At 44.9% G+C, this 19,001-nt stretch overlaps 1 protein-coding gene across 6 annotated transcripts in view; it reads right to left on the bottom strand.

The window, feature by feature from the left end:
• FLRT2 (fibronectin leucine rich transmembrane protein 2) overlaps positions 1–19,001 on the bottom strand; it is a 110,595-nt gene that overhangs the window by 22,770 nt on the left and 68,824 nt on the right. The window contains exon 1 of one of the 6 annotated variants that reach the window (XM_053283541.1): positions 18,499–18,578. The exons of the other annotated variants lie outside the window; for them this stretch is intronic. The gene's annotated coding sequence lies outside the window, so the exon portion shown is untranslated. Of the gene's footprint in view, positions 1–18,498; positions 18,579–19,001 lie in introns of those variants that run through there. 6 annotated transcript variants of the gene reach the window in all.

A 19,001-nucleotide genomic window follows, 5' to 3' on the forward strand; every position in this document is an offset into this window, starting at 1 on the left:
TACGGTGACTGTCACCCTTTCTGTTATTTCAGAAACCAGCATATCATATTTTAATCCCATCTTCACTACTCCCTGATTATTTTTAGTTGGGGAATAGCTCTTTAGATTAGTTTCAAATGTTTTTATCGTTACTTGCTGTTTTATTATTGTTTTATTTGTTGCTGTGTTTTAGAATTCTCCTGTATTTGTAAGCCAGCTTGGAACCTTTTAGTGAAAGGTGGAATATAATTTTTAGCCTACTTTCCTTAAGGGAAGTAAGTTTATGAAATCACCCAACATTCTATAAGGGTATTCACATGACCGACAGGGCAGGCAGGCAGGGTGTGGGGGGGAGGCAGATTTCCACCTACCTTCCCCCAGATGATCCTTTGTGAAATCTTCGGTGAGGATCATCCAAAGCCAGGACTTATTTTCCCAGCCTCCAGATATCCCACAATGCACTGCACAATGAGCATGGTGCATTAGGGAATACTCCCATTAGATGGGAGTTCTAGGCACCCATCTCTGTGTGCACTCAGGCTGCAAGCAGGGCCACCCAGCCTGGGTTAGGTGGTTTGTGTGGATACACACACACACACACACACACACACACACACACACACACACAGGCTGTTCTTGCAAGCAGCCTGAGCATCTACACAACCCTGGTACTGTGGTTAAGGGCAAGCTAGCGCCTTTAACCTTGGCTAAAGACCAGGCTTAAAAGCAGGGTTAGGCTGTGCAGGAGCACCAGAATCCACCTCTGTATGTGTGTCCCTATCAATTTCACAATGCCTGGACCAATATGAACCAAAACAGGTACAGTTGTAAGGACACACAGGGACACCTCAATGGTGTAGTTTGTGATGATGTCTTTCACCCCAATTCAAAATGGCAGACATGTACTCATTTGAGGCATAAGTAGGTAACTTGTGGATCGTCTAACCAATTTGAACCAAATTTAGTACAGTTGTAGTGAATTGCACATAGGGACACTTCAATGATGTAGTTTGTAATGATGTCATCCACACCGATTCAAGATAACAGACACATGAACGTTTGAGGCGCAAGGGGGCTAACTTGTGAAGAGAGTAATTATTGATTAAGATTATAGTGAAAAGAAAGTAGGCAGATTAGTTCTTACCAGTAAAGCTTGTTAAATACTACGAATACGAATAGTACGAATATTTATATAACACTTTTCAACAAAAGTCCCCAAAACAGAGAGAGAGAGAGAGAGAGTGTGTGTGTGTGTGTGTGTGTGTGTATGAAAATAAATACAGCTCCTTGTTCCCAAAGGGCTCACAATCTAAAAAAAGAAACATAAAAGACACCAGCAACAGCCACTGGAGGGATATTATGCTGAGGCTGGAAAGGACCAGTTGCTCTCCCCCTGTTAAATAAAGAAAATCACCACTTTTAAAAGGTGCCTCTTAGCTCAGTTAGCAGGGGTTGTACATATACTAGGGATATGCACAAACAGAGGTCTGTGCACTGGTTTGATGCAGAACCGGTTCGGACGAGATCTGAACCAGTTCAGTGCCACGGGGAAGGGTTTGGGGAGTGGGATTTTTTCCCCCCAAGGACAGCCCTTACCTGCTCTCCACAATGCTTGTCCCAAGAACTCACATGTGTTGCCGTCACACCGTGCTGATCGTGCAAATGACACTCGCACATGCGCAGATGTGATGTGCATTCCAGCACTGTGTGCGGGTTCTTGGGACAAGCGCCACTACAGCAGGAAGCTACATGTGGCAGCAGGGAGCAGGCAAGGGCCTGCTCTCTTATAAAAACAAGATCCCGCTCACCACTCCAAACCAGTGCACAAACCTCGGTTCATACACATCCCTATTAAATACATACATAGAGAAGCTCTTCTCACAATTGGTGAGAAGAACTCCCTGCAGGCAAGCAGTCTCCAAGCCCTGGGTGGCCAGATCGGCTGCCCACACAACTGCTGGCTCAGTCACAGAGCTGGTGGAGGCTGTGGGGATTATTATTATTATTATTATTACATTTATATCCCGCTCTTCCTCCAAGGAGCCCAGAGCGGTGTACTACATACTTGATTGTCTCTTTCACAACAACCCTGTGAAGTAGGTTAGGCTGAGAGAGAAGTGACTGGCCCAGAGTCACCCAGCTAGTTTTATGGCTGAATGGGGATTTGAACTCGGGTCTCCCCGGTCCTAGCCCAGCACTCTAACCACTACACCATGCTGGATTGGGGGGCACCCGGCCCCCAGAAGTTCCAGGATGCCCCGTGCAACTGCGTGGGGCATTCTGGAGAGACCCCAGAGGCCGGGAGGCTGGCTGCAGCTTCCCGCTCGGAAGTCTACTTGTGTGTCGCCACTGTTAACGGAGTGCTCTCTCCGTTAACCTCATTTTAACAGGAGGGGGAATTAAGTGGGCTAGCAGCCTTGGAACCACTGGGCTCACCCGCAAGCCCGGTGACTGTCAGTAGAAAGCAGGCTAGGTTCCCTTAGCCCGCTTTCTACAGATCCTGGAAATAGAATCACTGTATTTACCTGAATTCAAGACTAGGTTTTTCCAAGTTTGTTGATACTAGAGATCACAACAATTCAGAATCATCTTCTATTTGGAGAAATACGGTACATACTCCTTTGCCAAGTTTTGCACTTTTTTTCTAGCTTTGGCCTGCAAATTCTTTGAACAGAGGTTTTGCTTTTCTGTTTGCTACAAGGTATCCTTAACAAAGTTTGTGACACACGGATATTACTGTGCAGCATGTTTCCTTTTCAAAAATCAAAAGTTTAATTTTTTAAACACTTGATAGATCTCAAATTTTTTATTATTATTTATTTATTTATTTATTTACACAGTCAGACAGGTGTTATTGACTGGTTTGTTTTATCCAGACATCGAGTCCTTTCCAAGGACCTTGGATGCCAGAATTTTATTGTCAGTTGTTATAGATATCGTCGCAGAATATAGGCTGTTCCCAGTAAAGCTGCTTTTTGTAATTGGCTGATGGTGATTTCTGTGGCCCCTATGGCGTTGAGGTGCTCTTCAAGGTCTTTTGGAACTGCACCCAGGGCGCCAATTACCACTGGAATTATTTGGGTCTTTTTCTGCCACAGCCTTTCAATTTCAATTTGTAGATCTTTGTATTTGGTGATTTTTTCTATTTCTTTTTCTTCTATTCTGCTTTCCCCTGGTATTGCTATGTCGATTATTTTAACTTGTTTTTCTTTCTTCTCAACTACAGTTATATCTGGTGTATTGTGTGGCAGATTATTATCATCATCATCATCATCATCATCATTATATTTATATTTATATTAATTTATTTATCTGTTTTCTATACCGCCCTTCCAAAAATGGCTCAGGACGGTTTACACAGAGAAATAATACACAAATACGATGGATCCCTGTCCCCAAAGGGCTCACAATCTAAAAAGAAACACAAGATAGACACCAGCAACAGTCACTGGAGGTACTGTGCTGGGGGTGGATAGGGCCAGTTATTCTCCCCCTGCTAAATAAAGAGGATCACCACGTTAAAAGGTGCCTCTTTGCCAAGTTAGCAGTGGTGCTAACTTGGTGCTAACTAACAATTAGGGTGCATATTATTCCTTTTACTAACACCACAATCAGCACAGAGAATTATTTGTTTGTTTTAGTGATGCCACAAAGTCCTTCAAAAAGTACTAATAGGACTATGAAATCTGAATTCAACATTGGGTCTGAAAGAAACATCCTAACCAAGCACCAGCATCGATTGGTGGAAACAGAACAGGGACAGGGTGAAAGTACAGGACCATCAAGTTCTTAAGGCATAGGCCACTTTACCATTTGTCCAACAGTCTCGTAGAGTGAAAAGGTCTGTTGACTGAACTAACACAGGTGACCTCATTCCTCAAAACCTGCGAGTGATGCGGCATCGGGCACAGAGGCCACAAAAGGCTCTTTTCTAACTAAAGCAAACACATTTGGAAGCAGATGGCAGAGCAGTGCAGCACGCAAAGCACAGGTGCAATTTGCTCAGCACTGCTAAACAAATGTGTTCCAGCGTCCTGCTCTAGCTTGACGCTTTAGTGTGTTCTCCAGCATCAGCTCTGAGTCCGTGATGATGAAGTGCTCACCTAGTGAATGAGTGAATCTCGCCTCTTCTCTTATAAAAATGGTGAGTGCTGCTATCGCAGACAATCTTCCTCCAGATGGTCACCACTATGCCATTTTCACTCCACTGGGCCGAGAGGAACAGATGATCACCTCCAGGACTGATATTAAGCTGTGTTCCATCTCTAGGAGGAGGTTGCTATGGAACAGAGCAGCTGGTATCTTGATTCACCTTCCCTCAAGGCCACATTTGTCAAGGTAGTTACTACGTAAACCAAGGAAAACAGGGGGAAAAATTAAAGATGTGGTGTGTGCTAAGGAGGTAAGCATGAAAGCTCATTTCCTAGGGAGGTTTGCCGCACTGGCCTGACGCAGATGAGGCAGGTATCATCTCAAGGTCGAAGAGAGGTGGAGCTGCTGGATGTGCCTTGTCCTGACCAGTGCCAAATAGATTAAGAATTTCCACTCTTGGGATGTCCCCATGAATTCTCCACTAAGATCACACCCTTCTAGAACTACTGTATTTACCCAAATAGAAGATGACTCTGAAATCAAGACGATGCCTTAAAAGACAGAGATTAAATACAGGTTATACCAGTTTTTACGCAAAAGAAAGAAGACTCAAATTCAAGATGACCCCCTTGTATTTAATAGGAAAGAACTGCCTTTGGAAGGACTGCTCTTCTTTATGATAGCAACTGGCCTGCCTCACTGGAAAGATTAATAAGGCCAAATTAATTAAAAGAAAAGCCCTTTTTGAACACAATGCTCTGCTTCACTTATGGCACAAAGCATTTTGTATTTAACAAGGGGAAAAAAGAGGGAACAGCCTGCTGTGTCTTTGCAAGTAAATTGGCCTCTACCTATAAATTATTCTACACTGTTTGCTTTTATCTAGAGAGAGACAGGCAGCCTGGCAAAATGTCTGGAGATAATTTGAAAAAGCTGCTTCCACTGGCCTAAGTGACTAAACTTTGCATCTGCAAAGACATAATCTTGACACTTGTTTATCGTGTTGTATGGCCCTGCATCACTAGTGGGGCACAACAGCAAGACACAGTTGGCGGTAAAAGGATCGGGTTAGACTTCTGCCTATTTCTTGGCAACTCATCAAAACAGAGCAGAGAAGGAAAAAGTCCACATGACGTCATAGCCTTTGTGACCATCGTTGCCCAAGTGGAGAGACTTCCCTGGCCCTTCCACAGTCTGGAGCAGTGTGCCATTGTGGCACAGTGGACATTGCACTGAATTTGGATCCAAGAGACCTGTGTTCACATCCTGTCTACAAATATAGAGCTCATTGGGTAACTTGGACAAGTGATTTAATCTAACCCAAGCATTCCCAACCTTAAGTTGGATGATGGGACAGACAACTCTAACCCATCCTTAGCTAATGGTAGAAGGTCATAGTGGCTGGTGGTGGTGGGAGTTGTAGTCCAACAACATATGGGGATTCAAGGTCTAACCAGTGTTCCCTCTATTTCCCCCTGCATCTGGATGCGGTATTTGTTTTGCTCTGGGTGGCAGCATCAAGGCAGCATGTGCACCTATGTATTCAGAGTGGGGCCTTCTTGAGTCAACATGAATGGGATCCAAAATTAACTGAGCAGACACTGAAAAACTTGTGAGCATGCACACTCCTTAGAGGTAACACTGGGTCTAACCTGCATCACAAGGTTGCTTTGAGAAGATCTCCTGGCCTTGGTTCCATGGAGTAAAGGAGGGAGTTTAATGTACTGAATAAACCTCCAATACTCCCAGTCAGTGTCATGTATGTTACTATCTGCATCCATGCACAAGTCTAGCCTGAGCAAACAAGCCAGCTGCTATGGGCCTGTTTTATACACTTACTACACAAGTGCTACAATTTGCACAGTGGTGAAAGAGGTACACATCTCCCTCTCCCCCACTCTGCTCAAACCATTATGTGAAGTGGGCATAGGAACATAGGAAGCTGCATTATTCCAAGTCAGACCATTGGTCCAACTAGCTCAGTATTGTCTACACAGACTGGCAGAGGGTTCTCCAAGGTCGCAGGCAGGAGTCTATCTCAGCCCTATCTTGGAGATGCCATGGAGGGGACTTGGAACCTTCTTTATGCAAGCATGCATATGCCCTTCCCAGAGCAGCCCCATCCCCTAGGGGGAATTCCTTACAGTGCTCACACATGTAGTCTCTGAATCAAATGCAAACCAGGGTGGACCTGGTTGTCTAGCTGGGCACAAAGGGGACAAGGCATGCTTGTTACCACAAGACCAGCTCTCCTTCCATGCATTTCACATGCAGGTCTGTATGCATCGAATGCTAATCGGTATTATCTCTCCTCTGGTCTTTATGAGGGGGCGGGGAATGATGTGGATTGGGGCTACTGTCTAGTTGGGCACAGCTTGATGACATGTAATTGAATATGCAGTGTGCAGCAGCTAAGACAACACTATTAATGAGAGGCACAATCTGTAGGTACCCGTGACACGTCTACAAACATGTTGTCCATAGTACAGAGAGACTCTATTACTCCTTTGTTGTAAGAACTACACTGGCTGCCGATAAGTTTCTGGGCAAAATGCAAGGTGCTGGTTATTACCTATAAAGCCCTAGACAGCTTAGGCCCTGGGTATTTAAGAAAATGTTTTCTTCGCCGTTAGCCCCATCGCCCATTGATATCATCTGGAGAGGTTTGTCTACAGTTCCCACCGGTGTGCCTGGTGGCTACTCAGAGACGGGCCTTCTCTGTTGCTGCCCCTGGGCTTTGGAATGTGCTCTCTGTTGAAATAAGAGCCTCCCCATTTCTTGCAACTTTTAAAAAGGCACTGAAGAAACATTTGTTCACTCAGGCCTTTAATTAGATTTATAGTGTTGATAGTTTTTCGTGTGGGGTTTGAAATGATTATATTGTTTTAATCATTTTAAATTTTAATTTGTATTGTTTTTATTGCACACCACCCAGAGATGCAGGTTTTGGACAGTATATGAATACATTAAGCTAACCAACCAACAAACAAATATATAAATAAATACGTTATGGGAGGTTGCAGGGAAGTTGCTGGGTTCCTAAAATATCCAGGTCCTGAGCCCACAGCCTTCCCCACTTGAGATTTAAACTCAATTATACCCCCCACCAATAATTAATAATTACAATAATTAATAATATTATAATAATAATTACAATAATTAAGAATTACATATGTTTTTAAAGTCTTTGATAAAATAATGAAACACCTATGAAGGTGGAAGTAGCAGAGATCTAGGTGAGGCTGGGAACTCTCTCCCATGCTCTGTGCAGGTGCCTAACATGACCTCTGGAAGAGGTCATGGAGTGGGGAGCGGGTGGCGGATGACATTCGAGACTATCAGCAATTCACTGGGGCCTCATGCCCCACTACTAATGACACCCCCTGGAAGGGGGGTCGCAGTCCTCTCGCATACGGATGCTAGCCATGTGTGGACGGGGACTGTGCTGTTAAGCAAGATTTACAGCCACCTCCCTTTTCTCTGCCGGCCCTCCAGTCTGCAACTGCCCTGCCAGCTGAGATATATTTGTATTGTCTTCTGAAAGATCCTTTGTCTAGTCTTGGTGACCAGGGGTGTAGCAATATTTGAGCGAAAGGGCTCAAAGAACCCGGGCCCCTAGCTCCTGAGGGCCCCGCAGCTCCACTGCCCCCCTAGCTCCATCTCTCCCTGTTTTCTTGATTATCTCTCTCACTCTGAGGGGCCACCAGAGAGAGGGTTGAACACGGGCCCTCTCTCCCCTAGCTACGCCCCTGTTCACGACCTTGGAACAGGGCGGGAGTCGAGACTGTGCTTAGGGAGGCTTGCTTTGGAGAGCTCCCCTTTTGTCATATGAAAAGTGACAAGTGTTAATGAAGCAAAAAGCACTTTCCCACCACAGCTTACTTTCCCCATCTTCCTTCACTGGCGGCTCCTTTCCAGTTTCTGGACACTCCTACATGAAACACTCTCCTTGTGCAGCGTTATGCTTGGAAGTCTTCTTGAGAGATGACTCCTGTCTTCACCCTCATGCTTCAGGGTCTTATGGGGCGCTCATTACTGATTCTTTGGGCATTACTGCCCCAGCAAAGAGAATCTCTCTCCACCCCGCCCCCCAGAGAAACTCTAAATCCTGGCTATCATGACATGAATCTCCCACACCCGGGAGTAGAGTAAACCAAGCACATTTGATACTCCTGAAGGGGTGGGGTGGTTTCTTTTTTAAAAATATCAGATAAGTGGTTACTAACCAGTGGTTAGCAGAGATGTGTGGGAATTACTAGACTTGTGAATTAAGGGAGTGGGGACCCTAAATCTTTGCAATTCATAGGAACATAGGAAGCTGCCTTATATCGAGGCAGAGCATTGGTCCATCTAGCTCAGTATTGTCCATACTGACTGGTAGCGGCTTCTCCAAGGTTGCAGGCAGGAGTCTCTCTCAGCCCTGTCTTGGAGATGCCAGGGAGGGGACTTGGAACCTTCTGCATGCAAGCAAGCAGATGCTCTCCCCAGAGTGGTCCCATCCCCTAAGGAGAAGATCTTACAGTGCTCACACAGGTAGAAAAGGTCCACTGAAAGTAAAGGATAAATAACTACAGTGTTCACATGCAGTCTCCCATTCAAATGTGAACCAGGGTAGACCCTGCTTAGCAAAGGGGACAATTCACACTTGCTACCACAAGATCAGCTCTCCTCTGCATGATGTATGGCATGGAGTAGCAGCTGGGTAGTGGCATGGAGTGGTAGCAGTGGTACATCTGATACATTTTTGAAGCTCTCCTCCTCTTTAGCACCTTCTTAAAGGTAAAGTGTGTTGTCAAGTCAATTTTGACTCCGGGAGACCACAGAGCCCTGTGGTTTTCTTTGGTAGAATACAGGCGGGGTTTACCATTGCCTCCTCCCACACAGTTTGAGATGATGCCTTTCAGCATCTTCCTATATAGCTGCTGCCCGATATAGTAGCAGTGGGGATTCGAACCGGCAACCTTCTGCTTGTTAGTCAAGCATTTCCCCGCTGCGCCACTTAAGGTGGCTCTGGCACCTTTTTAGTAACTCAATTATTTATCATCTGCACTTCTCATGCTTCTTCATGGGTTGGAGGGGTCGATTTGCCCAGTGAAGCTGCAAAAACCTTTTAATGGAGGTGTGATATGCTCCAACAAGGACCCTAATTTCCAATCGCATTTGCAGCCTCTTGGGAAAATAAAAACAGAAATTGCTGTATTTCTGTACAGTCCAGAATTTTGACCGTTATACCTGCTGTATATATCCTGTTTGCTAGGCCCCATCCAGTTGTTCCCTTCCACGCCATTCCTAGACCCGTGGAGTGGGGAGGGGAACCATGTCAACTGGCCATGCTCCCAATCTCTGCATGTAGCTGAATGTGCGAAATGGACTTTTGGCAGGTATAGCTCTGCAGGGTTTCAAAGAGCATGGAAGCCTCTATGTGTGTACATCTGTATAAGCATAGAGGCCCTTTTCACATGTTCAACTGAATGTACAGAGGACAAGGGCACAGATAGCAGGCAGGCGAGAGAATCAGGGGCATGGCCTGAGGGAATGCTGACATGAACAGGTGCTTCACTGCTTCTCTTCCTTGCGCTTCAGATGTGTGTGGAGTTAGCGACTGAACAGGGCTTGTGAGACATAAATAATGGAATGAGGAAAGGAGAGCCTGAGGACATATCAGCCTCCTGAGTCAGAAGAGGGAGCTTGGCCCCTCCTAAATTGCTGTCACCTGCCCCCCACCTCCACAAACACACTTTACAGAATTATGCAAAACCCGGCTGGCCTGGTCCCAGATTTGTAGTTTACGGTGTCGGGCCTAATTGCAAGAGAACATCTTTGCTCAGAAACCCCACAACTTTTATTCAGCACGAAGCAAATCTGGCTGCCAACTAGCGTGTGGAGAAAGAAGGCATACAGAACTGAGAGCTGATTTGGGATCTAAACAGACATAGCCAGCACTTGGCAAGCCTGTTATCTGAATTGTTATGCCAGGAGATGAAGAAAATCTTCCCAAGCACAAGACAAACGGGTCGGCTTAGCAAGCGGTTAAAAGTACACTATTATTACTTGGTCTGTATTCTCAACCGATGAAAGAGTCCATCTGAAATGTTGCTCTTTTTAAGATGGGTTTTAGGGAAATGAGAATGGGGCCATCATGAAGGAATAATCATTGGTTGGTTGGAATTACTCAGTGACTGGTGGGTAGGAGGACATGAGGATAGTAGTACCAAGCAGTTATAGATGGATACTCATGTAAATAAACAGTGAGTGTACAAGTTTTGGAGTTGTTAGTATCTGATTTTGTACTCTCTCTAATGTGAGAAGGCAAGGGGACAGAATAGAACAGAAGAGCAGGCTTGGTGAGGACAAGAGATTTGGCCACATCCTCTCTCTTTCAGGAGGGCGGCGGTGGGGGAGGCTGAGAAACTTCCCCTTCTCAGATGATCCTTCAAACGTTGCTGGGAGTGCAGACTGCCAACAACCTGGATGGTTTTAAGATGCATTTGGATAACTTCATGGAAGAGAGGTCTGTCAATGGCTGCTAGTCGGAGGACTATAGGCCACCTCCAGCCTCAGCAGCAAGATGCCTCTGAGTACCAGTTGCAGGGGAGCAACAGCAATTGAGTGGGCATGCTCTCAGATCCTGCCTGTGGCCTTCCCAGCAGCATCTGGTGGTCACTGTGTGAAACAGGATGATGCTCGACTAGATGGGCCTTGGGCCTGATCCAGCAGGGCATTCGGGGATTCTCACATCAGATGATTGCTCTAGGCTCCTGTCACTGTGTCTGCTTGGGCTGCATGCATCCTGGGGAGACACGCAATCCAGTGTGGCAGCAAAAGGAAAAATCAGATGTAAACTCACTCCACTCTCTTCTCAGTTTTCCTAGGTTTACTCTTGTGGTCTGGCATGAAATGTGTTGCTTATCTCTGTATTTCTGAACTCCTGCCATGCCCCTCCAACTGGGAAAGGAGCCCATGTTTTTAAGCACAGCATTCTACCTCCCCAGGTCAATCATATTTTGATGTGACACTCCTTACTTGAGATAGACTAAGAAATCCTGGAACCATGCTGTCTCAGCAATAATCCTATCATTAGTTGTTCTCTGTGCTAGCCAGATGTTGTGGAAGATAAAACTAGCACTAGGCGAAGGGCTGGCTGGAGGGAAACAAGAAGCTTTTAAGGTAACAATAGAGATCAAACAGCTGGAAGAGGTAGCCGAGAGAAATAAAAAAGACAGCTGTATAGGATAAGACTAGATTCTGTATTCCCATTGAGTTTTAGGGCAAACCATTTCAGTCATCATCTTTGAGTATGTGTCAAAGATGAGCAGAGTCCAACTGCCTTGTTTCATATGTAAATTCTGTGTATCTTGAGGAGTTAGCCTCAATATGCATTAGGAATGAAGGACTTCAGTCTTTTCATTCTTATCTGTCTATCTTAGTGGGTCTTAGTCAAAGAGTTTTCTCCTAAGAAGCTAATAGAAGGCAACTTCCCTGTGCCCTATTTGCGACAGCACCCCTTGATCCCTCAATGCCTCTCCTGAGGGTAAGGGGCGCCCTGGAAGGGGTGGGATGGGCAGCAGAGGGGGATTTCTGAAATTTGGCCACTCCAGGATGGTACTTCCACTCTGTTTTCAGAAACTTCCTTTTTCCTTTGTTGCCCCTTCCTTGCACACCATCTTATCTGCTTCTGGACATCCCCCAACCCTTGGATGCTTTGGGCGGGTTGCGTGAGGAGGAAAAATCAGGGCAATTGCCTTCCTGAAGTTTATTTGCACATGCAGTACTTATTGTAATACCCAAACTTTTATGACATTCTAAGAAGCTCTTCTCACGATCGGTGTGGAGAGCTTCCGGCAGGTCTGCAGGGAGGACGGGTTAACTTACCCCTCCCTGGAGATGAATGCCGAGCTGCCCACACGATTACCGGCTCCGTCACAGAACTGGTTGGGGCAGCAGGGATTGGGGGCCACCTGGCCCCCGGAAGTCCTAGGATGCCCTGTGCAAGTGCGTGGGTCATCCTGGGGAGACCCCCAGGACCAGGAGACTTGTTTCAACACTGCGGTGGCACACGACCAGAAAACCTGGGTTATCGGAGCACTCGTTCCACTAACCCACTCGTTCCAGTAACCTGGGTTAAGAGGAGGGCTTCTTTGGTGGGCTAGCCGCCAGAGAACCACCGGGCTTGCCCGTAAGCCCGGTGGTTCTCACGATGGGGGAAAACTGGGCTGGGCTCCTTTAGCCCGGTTTTTCGCCATCATGAGAATAACCTCTAAGCCTATTCACACAAGGTGCCTATCTCAGGTTAGAGCAGCCCAGCCTGGGTTAGGCCACTCATGTGTAGCATCAGGATTGAGCTCAATCCTGGTGCTGCCCTCTCGCCTAACCCTACGTTTTACCCCAGACTTTAGCCAGGGTTTAAGGGCACAAGTACACACCCCAACAACCCGACTCACATGAGGAATCCCCCAATGCAACGCATTGCTCACACAGCGCACTAAGGGATTCCTGAAGGCTAGAACTCATTTCCCCAAACTCCATACTCCTGCGCGGCTCAGAGCAGCGTGGATCATGTGTGCACCTGAGCCGGACAGCACACAGAAGAGGACTGCTCATCTGAAGGAAGGTAGGTTCCAACCTGTCTCCCCCCTGCCCACCCTAGGATCAATCCTGTGAATGGCCTCATAATATGCTAGGAGAAGCAATATGACTACAACTCCTACCTCCCATCTTAACTATACTTGTTGTTCAACATTGTTTGACTTGCATTTTGGTGGTATACAAATATGTTAAACAAACCAACCAACCAACCTCTGAACTGTACTGGTGATACATTTCATGTCCTTATGGGATGTCCCTTCTATCATGGGATTCTTATTTACTGATTTCTATTTTTCCTGACACCACTGAAAGGTGGAGAAATTATATACAGAGGGACACATATTACTTATCACATTGAAGAAATGGACAATTGCCAGGCAAGGAGAGATTGATATTATCTATCTATATCTATATATCATAACCTCGTTAATGACCTTTCACAGTGATGACTGTTTTTTTAACTGCTCTTTTTACTAATTAAAAAAAGCAAGTATGTTCTGGTGCTTATGGTTTTTGTTTTTTTTAAGCAATCTACGTTCTGGTGCTTAGGGTTTTAACTCATATAGTTCAGCACACATGTTTTTACTGTTAATCATTGACCCCTTGTGACTACACTGAGATTTACTGCGCTTTTTTACACATGTGCGTGATATACAATGGCCTGGCCGCCTTGTGCCTCCAAACTGTTAAACTACTACTACTTTTTCATAGTCTTGAAAGGCTAGCAGTTAAAATTTTTTGAATTTTATGTAGTCCAGCACGTACTTTATTCTTCTTAGTCTCTTCTGACCCTTCATCAATGTGCTGAGTTTTATTGTGCTCTCTCTCTCTCTCTCTCTCTCTCTCAACAATGTGGATAGTGTCTTAAGGTTTAGCTGTCTACATACCGCCAACTGTTACAACTAACTTTTTCATAGCCCTTGATTTTTAGTGTTAATTAAATTGTCTCCTCTCCAAGGCTGATTTTTTCAATCTACTATCCATCTGCAATACCTAGAACTGAGATTATCTGCAAATGATGAATTAAAAGGAAGAAATGGTCAAAGTGGGTATGTGTGGAAGCTGGGGATACTCTTTCTCTTCCCAAAGCAGGATTTTTCTTACAGAACACATCTTCTTGTTGTATCTTAGGATAAGATTCTGGCTTTCTGAATCTATGTAAGTTTGCTTATGGGTTTCCAAAAGGCCAAAGTTTCATGTTCAATTTATAGCATATTTGGCAGGACCGAAACAGAACCTAGCCAGGAACTGTACAGAGGATAAGACGGCAAATGCCTAACTTCTCCCATAAGGATTCTGGTTTACAGTCATTGGCAGAATGAACCCTCTTATTTGGACATGCTTACCAGCAAGCCAATTTTTACAGATTTAGGTTATTAAATTGTCATTCTATTTGTGTATTCTGAACTCTTCAATTATCTTGCACTCAAACTCAAGGTCTTTGCATTGGACAAGTCAGAGCGGCTAAGAAGAAAACAAATGCAACTATTTGGCTGTCCTTCCCAGTCTCCCTGTTTCTTTCCAGGTCTCTGAAGCTGCATTCGTGAGATTTGCTGCCAGGACTATCAGCAGGACCTATGTTCTTTTGGAAGGGTCAGGGTTATCCATGAAGAATAGGATTACATCAGGTTTTACATATGTGTTGTTATGTTGCTTTCCTTAACCCTAACTGTTCACACACTGTGAAAAAATGCTTGAGTTAATAAATAATGGTTTCTCCTTGAGCCTTCAGATTCAGGCAGTATAGAAATTAAGTAAATACATAAATAAATAAATGTGGCCTCGCTGTCCACACACCACAAAAACTTTCAGATATTAGAACTGCTTTCCCCACACCCCTTGATATTCTGTGTTGATTTAAATGCTCCTCTCTTTCTGTAGAGAAAAACTAGGAAATATTTTTCAAGAGCTGTAATCCATAGACATGGCTCAGAAGACACAAATTATAATGCTAGAAACCTTACAAACTGAAAAACTGGAATAAATAAATTTACCTCATACTTTTAAAAAAAGCAGCCATGGAGGTGGGATGCAGATAGAATCATTAGATTCTAGGCCAAATTCAAGCTACTGTTTACGACCTTTTAAGTCCTTTACAGTCTGGGATTTGCATTGGGATCATGGTTGGGGAAGAGTTAATCCCCCCTCTCTGCACACCATGGTCCCTAGCTGCATCCCCCTTCCATGACTGCTCCCCCCCCCGAGAAAGAAATGAAAAATGGAAACACAGAGATATTTTGAGCATCTCACATACAGCCCTTTTGAATGACCATAAGGGGTGGATTGGGGGTAAAGATCTCATACCCTAATAGTGTCAGATGAGCAGAGCCTTTTGCGGGGTCACCAAGTCCATTGCACAGGTCATTAAACCAGCACAGGCCTCCACTGTTGAAATTCGGAGCTGAAACACTAGAAAATGCCCTGAGGACAGAGTCAGTCTTCCCAGCATGCACTGCACTGAGTAGACTGGCAAACCCTTAGCTGTCCTCTGATTGTCCATGAAGGGGCAGGAGGTTGGTGCAGACCTGCTGAGGATCAAAGAGTGTTCTTTGCAGAGCAGCACATTCATGGATGGCAGTCTCTGTAGCCATAGCTCTCTGTTGTTTACATAGCTGCTGGTTATTTTATTTTATTTATTTATTTATTTATTTATTCAATTTCTATACCACCCTTCCAAAAATGGCTCAGGGCAGTTTACACAGAGAAATAATACATAAATATGATGGATGCCTGTCTCCAAAGGGTTCACCATCTAAAAAGAAACATAAGATAGACACCGGCAACAGTCACTGGGGGTACTGTGCTGAGGGTGGAGAGGGCCAGAGAATCACCACGTTAAAAGGTGCCTCTTTGCCAAGTTAGCAGGGGTTCTCAGGAGCTGCTAAAAATGCACCCTCATGACTAAAACAAAAAGATGGAAGAACTCTCCTTTGCTCCTACCTGAGTAAAGAGCAGGGTTACAGAACTTGGGTTATTCTGTTTGAGTAACTTGGGTTGGAGGGATTCCCAGGGGTTCACACGATTATAAATCCCTGAGTGGATAAGATATTCTTCCTATCCATGGGCTCATTATTTGATTCCCAGGCAGTATACAGTGGTGTATTTGAGCACTGTCCACAATGGGGTCCAGTCACAAAATATGGCAGGTGGATCACTGATTCCTATGTGTGTCAGATCATGGTCCAAATCATCAAAGACTGATGGAGCAAAAACTGGTAGCTGCCATAGTGATAAGGTCCAATAGCCACCCTTTTAGGAACATAGGAGGCTGCCTTCTACCGAGTCAGACCATTGGTCCATCTAGCTCAGTATTGTCTACCCAGACTGGCAGCGGCTTCTACAAGTTTGCAGACAGGAGTCACTCCCAGCCCTATCTTGGAGATGCCGGGGGGAGGGACTTTGAACCATCTGCATGCAAGCATGTAGATATTCTTCCCAGAGCAGCCCCATCCCTGGAGGGGAATATTTTACAGTGCTCACATGCAGTCTCCCATTCAAATGCAAACCAGGGCAGTCCCTGCTTAGCAAAGGGGACAATTTATGCTTGTTGCCACAAGACCAGCTCTCCTACTCTGACAGTAGTGCCACTGAAGTGGGCGAGTCCCTCATTAAGTCGTTTCCAAGCTGCCCTTGCTCAGGTGCTACGATCTCCACCAAACTGGTTTCTTTCTGAATGCCTGTCATAATATACAAGTCAGTTATCTCAGACAGTTCAAGCAACTCCTTCAACCTACCTAACAGATTAACGATATGATAGTACTGCTGCTAGAGGGAGTCACAGCACCAATCTCTTAGAAGGTGACAGGAATGAATCTGGTTTTTCCTCCCCCCAGCAGATTATCAGCACTCTGATAGCATGACTCTATTACGCAAGATGGAACCTTCTCTTCGCAGCTATCAGCTATGAAACAACCATGCCCCTTTCAAACCCGACAGCTTAGAACATTACAGAGTCCATGCTCTTTTAGGTGAATACTTTTAGGTGGAGGCTGAGGAGGTAAAGCAGGTAGACCCACAGCTTTATGTTACTCCCGCTAACCTGGCAAAGAGGCACCTTTTAACGTGGTGATTCTCTTTATTTAGCAGGGAGAGAGTAACTGGCCCTATCCACCCCCAGCACAGCATCCCTCAAGTGGCTGTTACTGGTATTTATCTTATGTTTCTTTTTAGATTGTGAGCCCGTTGGGGACAGGGATCCATCTTATTTATTTGTTATTTCTCTGTGTAAACCACCCTGAGCCATTTTTGGAAGGGCGGTATAGAAACTGAATGAATGAATGAATGAATGAATGCACCAGTTTGCCCCCCGCCCACACACACACACTATCCCCCCCTTCTCTAGTGTCAGCCCATCCTGGTGGGGTGCGGGGCACAGAAAACTCATTCCCACTCTCCTTGCCCAACTCCAGCTGCCTTATTCTCACTCGCTTTGCTGTGGCATTAAGCCCCGGCATGGAGGCTGGTCATTCACCAGGTTGGGGAACTGGTCAAATGACCACCCCATGCCCCTGGGATTAACACCACAGTGGAGCAAGGCAAAGGAGAGCAAAGCAGCCAGGGCTAGGTGAGAAGAGTTGGAATAAGCCACACCTTCAGCGTGTGTCCCCCGTTGCTCCCCCCCATCAGTTTCCCACTGCTTTCTATCAACTCTTCTTGTCACCTAAGCACAAACGTAATTTCATTGACCAAGGCCCAAAGAACTCTGGATCCAAGCCTGTATTAAACCCCTACAACTTGGCTTCTCAAGTCCTTTTCAGACAATACACCATCAGTGGAATTACTACACTATTTGCTCCATATAAACAAGAAAGGATAAAAAGAAAACAATGGCAAATGTTCACACTTCCTGCCTCAGGCAGTCTTTGGTCAGCCCTGTCTGGTGCAGGACAGTTTTGTTTACAGAACTCTGGTTTGTGTTTGTTTGTGTGTGTGTGCATGAGTCTATGCAAATCCTTCCTCTGCAAGCCAATAAAAAAAAATCAATTGTGTTTCCTAATTCCGTTCTTCCTGAGAGAGAATAAACAGAAGCTAATGCCGACCTGTATCCCTCCTGTAATTATCTTCAAGGCTTTCAAGCACCTGGAGAAGTGCTGCCTCCTAGGTGCCAGTGAAGCAGAAAACCATCTTGTATACAGAAGGGAGTAGAATTCTTCATTCCTATTCAGGGCAAATACTGCAGTCATTTTATAAAATTCATCTTGCTTGAATCCTCTGCTGAAGGGATTCCATGAATGAGCAGAGAACGACAGTAAGCAGCTAGAGGCTGTTATTACCGATAATCAGATTGTTTTTGTAAGAGGCGGATGAATGCTGGAAAATAATTTTCCTTAAAAAACAAAAAAACAAAAAAGGATAAACCCTTTTGGTATTTTTTCCAGAAATTAATTCTGGCAGTGCTCTTTTTAGTATTCTCTTTCCATTTCTGTCATTTCTCATGTCAATTTTTGTGTCAACTCGAGCTGTTCCATTTTCCTGATGAGATTAATCTTTTGAGAAAGTGAATTTCAAAGTTGCATATCCACATACCGTGGAAAGCAAATATTACACTTGCAGACAAAATATTTGTACCAAAGATACATGTTCAGCCTCTGTTGGGCAATGAACAGATCACAACACGCATTACCACACAAATCACAATCAATGGATACACGGGACATTCTGTTATCCCAGAGACCTGTTCAGTGTCAATCCAGAGTTCGACAATCAATTTTTATGGGGCAAATTAATGCAGAACAATCAATACGTTTAGGCCTTGATAGTTTGCGTACCATTCTTGCTCATTCCCATCATTATATTCTAACAAGTACATCTGAAGAAACTGATAATAGGCTTGCCCTTTACCTCTTCTTCTTGTCCATTCCCATTATAATCTCCTGCCTTCTTTGCTTCTCTTCCTTCTTTTAAAAAAAAAATCACATTCCATTGATCTCTGAAGCATCCATACAACAGCATCTTTGTTGTGGCCTATTTTGCCTAGGCTAATGCTCAGCAGAAGCTGGAGCTCTGAAAAAGAATGTTGTGAGAAAATCTATAGGTGCACAGATGATACAAGAAGACAGCAGGGCTGGACAGGCGGTAAATACAAACCGGCAGCCAAGCTTCTGAAGCTGAAGGTAAGCATTAAGTAAATATGACCGATCATCAATCCCACTGCCCTGCTTGGCCCTCCAGTGAAATATTTACAGTAACCCTATCCCAGCCATTCCCTGCACAACAGAAGGTAAAAAGAAGCTAAGCACCTTATGCAGTATCCGCCATTAAACTATGTGGCCAGCCTGTCCCAGATATCTTGCTGCAAATGTAATGAAAGCTAACATGATAGCATATCCTGGTGCTGGCTTGTG

The sequence above is a fragment of the Hemicordylus capensis genome, chromosome 1 (assembly GCF_027244095.1).
Source record: "Hemicordylus capensis ecotype Gifberg chromosome 1, rHemCap1.1.pri, whole genome shotgun sequence".
Taxonomy (NCBI): Eukaryota; Metazoa; Chordata; class Lepidosauria; order Squamata; family Cordylidae; genus Hemicordylus; species Hemicordylus capensis.